Raw genomic sequence first — 5550 nt, forward strand, 5'->3', positions numbered from 1 at the left:
TAAGCAGACGTGAATATGAGTCCTGGCTCTGTCACTAATTACATGTGAGCCTGGGCAAGTAATTCAGTACTTCTGAGGCACAATACCCTTACTTTGTAGAGTGGAGAGTCAATCTAAAGTTCAAATTGTGTGCACACATTTGTAATATATGGTTTTAGTAAAAAACAGTGCTAAATATATGTTCATTATATTTTCTTCCTTAACACCTTGTACATAAATGCTTCTATTACTTTTCTGGGAGAAAAGGAAATACAATCATATGCAAATTAAATATATATGATATACCTCATAGACATTGGTGGAATCATGGTATATACCATTATATTCTTACTAGCATGGACTATTTCAAGATGGGAGTCAGGGGACAGGCCACGGTGGTTCAGCAGGCAAGAATGCTTGCCTGCCATGCCAGAGAACCCTGGTTCGGTTCCCGGTGCCTGCCCATGTAAAAAAAAAAAAAAGAGATGGGAGTCAGGAATTAACATTTTCCAGAGCTCATAAAAATATTTGGGTTTATGTTACATGTTTAATATTAAATTTTTTGGAATCTGAGTGAAGGCATTAAAAATTTCAAAATAGCATTAAAATGCATAGCAGTCCCTCTTATTAATAATGCTACCTTCTTCCCTCATTCTCACTCAGAACTGTACCACCATTTATGCATAACAGTTTGCTTGTCTGATGATACTTCTGTATATGAACACACTTATATTCTATTAATTTCTAATGAACATATGATCTTCCAGTTTGAAGTTAATCTACAACTCTTGTTTCTTGCTACCGGAAGTTGTGATGGTTATGGTTCTCAGTTTTTAGGTCTTCCCTGCGCCGAGTGATCTTAGAGTATATCACAGCAGGAAGAGTACACTTTTCTGCTCTATTCCTGTCTTCCTTGGATATCTGATTTGCTTTAACCAGTGCAATAGACATGCAGAATAGAGGCCATAATGGGCTTATGTATTTTGGGTTTGTCTCTGAAGTTTATGTTTCTCCATGAGAAGAGCATGCTCCAAGGTAACTGAAATTTTCAGCCAAAGCCCCAGATCAGACATGTGTAGGTCAGTTCACAACACAACCTATAATCACAAGCCAAACCCAGCCAACCTGGAGGCTGAGCAGAGCCACCTGGTCCATGAGCACGGGAATAAATGCTTGCTGCAGTTCACTGAATTATTATGAGGTTCATAAGGATATGTACTAGCAGCAAAAAAAGAGAGACAATTTTATGCACAATGTTCAAAACTGAGTAGACCAATTTTCTAGTATATAAATTGATTCCTAACTCTCAAGTCATAAATACCTGTGAGTGACATCTGGCAGTTTTCTTATCTCATTTTCTTCAGAGTAGATTGTTAAACTTATAGTAGTGATAATGTAATAACTTTCCCTTTTCTGGAGACAGGATTATATATGTGTGTGTACATATACATGATAATGTATTATAATTTTTAAAGCAAAGGTCATCAAACTTCTCTAGTTTTCAAATGTCCCATAGTTGCTGAGGAGTCATATGAAATAATTATTTTTTTCCCTTTCAAAACTCTCTAAGCTATCAGATGACCCAGAAACTGCACTCAGGTTCTACCCAAGCAAACTGAAAATCTATGTTCATGGAAAATCCCTAACAGAAATGTTTATAACAGGTTTATTCAAACTAGCTCACAACTGGAAGTACTCCAAATGTCTGTCAACTTGCGAATGGATAAACAAATTGTGGTGCAGCCATAAAAAGGAAAACTTTTAGGCAATAAAACAAAAGGACCTATTGATACAATTTAGATGAAACCCAAATGCATTAAGCTAAGTGGAGAAAAGCAAGAATTACAAGGTTACATACTAAATGATGCCATTTATATGATGTTGGGATAGAACAGATTATTGGTTAAAGGTGGAAGAGGGTTTGACTATAAAAGGGTGCGTGAGGGAGTTTGAGGGTGGTTATGGAATTGTTTGGTATCTTGATTGTATCGTGGCTACCAAATTCTCCACATTTGAACAGAACACAGAAATGATGAATTTTACTCTATGTAAATTGGAATAAACTTGAACATTTACAAATTATAACAACACAATTCTACAAGGATTATTTATCTATTCCCCAAAGCTGTGTTTTGTGGACTCCCAAAGAAATGTATCATATTATTTTTTATTATTTCACTGGTGCCTGTATCTTATAGCAGGGATTATCAAGCGTTGATAGGAAAATTTCTAGAAGGTAATTTAATAAAATCAGCAAAATAACAGGAAATGTCTAATTTTTCAAAACAATTTGCGTGTATCCTTGAACTTATTAAATTCATATATTAGGAATTTACCTTATGGATGTATTTACCAAAGTTCCACAAGAAATATATGTAAATGTGTTCCTTGTAGTATTATTTGTAAATGAAAAATAAAAGAAAGCAATCTGAGGAGTCATTGAAAATAGGTCGGTTGTATAAATTATGGTTTGTGTATATGACAACCACTGAGTGACTGTATGAAGAATAAGGTAGAATTTTATATTCTGATATAAAAAAATCCCTAAACCACAGCTAGTAAATGTTTCAATTAGTAAACAAGACCTTGGGCACTGCTTATTAGGTTTTGATATCACTTCTGTAAATGAAATACATTTTTTTGCACACACATATATGTATATATTTACTTTTCTGTGCTGTTATTCCTTACAGCTCAAAGTCACTGTTTAGAAAGAATTGCTCATGGCCTCGCCACCCTTCTATTTATAAAGAAATCCATTTTGAATTGGAAAGTGAAATCTTTCTTTTACGCTATGTAACAAATTACCCTGAACTTGCAAGATTATAACAAGACATGTTAATTATCTCCATTTTCATGAGCCAGGAATTCAGGCAGGCATGGTCTCATCTCAGGGTCTCTGAAGGCAACAATCAAGATGTCAGCCAGGCTGAACTCTTACCCGGAGATTTGATTGGGGAAGAATTGTTTCCAAGCTCTTTCAGGGTTTCCGTAGAAGTTATAACTGTAGAAATGGCCCTGGCTTTTTGCTGGTTGTTGGCTGCAGGTTGTCTCAAGTCCTAGAAGATGCACACAGTTCCTAAGTACCACCCACAGCTCCATGCCACATGGGCTTCTCCAACATGGCCCCTTTCTTCATCAAGCCCACAAGGAAAGACTTAGCTCTAGTCTGCTTAGACAGAGTCTTATATAACTTAATGTAATCATGGGACTTCTGCTCCTCATTCTATTAGTTAGAAACAAACCACAGGTTCTTCCCACACCCAAAAGGAAGGAATTGTACAGAGCAGGGAAGTATGAATTGCACAGAGGAAGAAAGTATGATATACTCCCTCTAGATCACCTGGTAATTCTGAGAATAAAGTGGCAATCCAAGCACAAACTATTTTCTCAAGTCACCATTCAGATTTTGAATCAAATTAGACGTAGTCCACTTTTATATTATCTTTCAGGCCAAAAGTCAAAAGCACAGAAGTAACCAAAGAAGATTGTTTTGTGTCACATCCATTTCCCAAAGATCCTAGGCGTTCTATGATAAAAAATTGATTAGGCTGTGTTTACTCTAGGCATGTGTGTGTGTGTGTGTGTGTGTGTGTGTGTGTGTGCGTGTCTGTGCGTTCACGTTTGATTATGAAAGAAAAGCAACTTGTACCAGTAGTAGGTGAAGTGATTCACAAAGGTTGTGTCCGGCTGAATTCAGGGTTACGGACAGAATCCTCAATTCCTTGGTCCCCATCCGGAGCCTGTATCCCAAGGTCATAGCACATGCATATGCCTATAAGGTCACAGTAAGGTTTCTTCTGAGATTAATGGCAGGGCTGAGCCAAAGAAGACTGAAGGGGCACCCTCTGACATGCTCATTTATCAGGGATTTACTTGTTGGCTAATGATTGCAATAACAGTTTGTATCTGACAGACACAACTGGATATGTGCAGTGAAAAACTCTGTATTTGAAGTTGGATTACGCTGGATCTATACAATTTCCTTTTCTTTCCTGCCCAGGCTGTCATCACAGATTCTGTCAGCTAAGGTTGTGCTTTTATTGACTTTTTGAATGAACAACCCTTTTTGAGGAAAAAAATGGTAATCCACAATTGAAACGCATATCAAATTAGCTGTTTTAGTTTTTCTGCATTCTCTTAGGAGATAGTTGTCATATGCATATTTAAAGTCCAGATTTCTGTAATCATAACAGAGACAGATTTATTTTTTTACTTAAATTCTGACTGTTAACACAGATTTATATTCTGAATTTACTAATATTGTTTTATGATTATTTTGCTACTACAAAAATATATTCTCATAGAAAATTTATAAAATACTATGCTGGTTTGAAAACATATTTGTACCTAGAAAAACTATGTTTTAATCCTAATCCCATTTTGTAAAGGCAGCCATTTCTTCTAATCCCTGTTCAGCATTGTATGTTTGAAACTGTAATTAGATCATCTCCCTGGAGATGTGATTTAACCAAGAGTGGTTGTTAAACTAGATTAGGTGGAGGCATGTTTCCACCCATTTGGGTGGTTCTTGATAAGTTTCTGGAGTCCTATAGAAGAGGAAACCTTTTGGAGAATGAAGGAGATTCAGAGAGAGCAGAGAATGCTGCAGCACCATGAAGCAGAGAGTCCATCAGCCAGGCTTTGGAGATGGAGAAGGAAAACGCCTCCTGGGGAGCGTCACGAAACAGGAAGCCAGGAGAGAAAGTTAAGAGACGACTCTGTGTTTGCTATATGCCCTTCCAGCTGAGAGAGAAACAGCGACTGTGTTCACCATGTGCCTTCTCACTTGAGAGAAAAACCCTGAACTTCATAGGTTTCTTGAACCAAGGTATCTTTCCCTGGATGCCTTTGATTGGACATTTCTTAGACTTGTTTTAATTGGAATGTTTTCTTGGCTTTAGAACTGTAAACTAGCAACTTATTAAATTCCCCTTTTTAAAAGCTATTCCATTTCTGGTATATTCCATTCCGATAGCTAGCAAACTAGAACAAATACTGATAAATAGAACAAAATTTGTCTCAAGCATACCATCTTATAATTGCTATTAACGATATTTTCTATGTTGTCTTTACATTTTTATGTGCCTGTATATACATTAATACATATATAAATAGGCACACACACTTGCACACATACATATATGCACACTTACTCTTGTGCCTATACACACGTGTGCAAACACACAATGAGATTGCACTGGGTTTTTGCTTTCCTTTTTTGCTCAATATCATACTATTAAAATATTTAGTTCATTGATTATTCTTCCAATATATTATTTTAAATAGCTGAATATTGATTCATTAAACAGTTTTATTTTACCAATGACTTAATTTTTTATATTTAAAGTGTTTTCAATTTTCCAGCCTTATAAAGAATACCATGATGATGATTTTGTGTTGATATTTTTGTGTTTATTCTTGGAAATGGTTTATTAATAGTAAGATTCCTACATCAAACATAATGTACATTTGATAACTTATGCATATTGCAATTTTAAGGGCAATCACCAAAAGAATAGAAGCAAGATATAAAAACTCAGAACTAATAGAGCAAAAATAGAAAGTTAA

Source organism: Tamandua tetradactyla, chromosome 2 (genome assembly GCF_023851605.1).
Source record: "Tamandua tetradactyla isolate mTamTet1 chromosome 2, mTamTet1.pri, whole genome shotgun sequence".
Classification (NCBI taxonomy): Eukaryota; Metazoa; Chordata; class Mammalia; order Pilosa; family Myrmecophagidae; genus Tamandua; species Tamandua tetradactyla.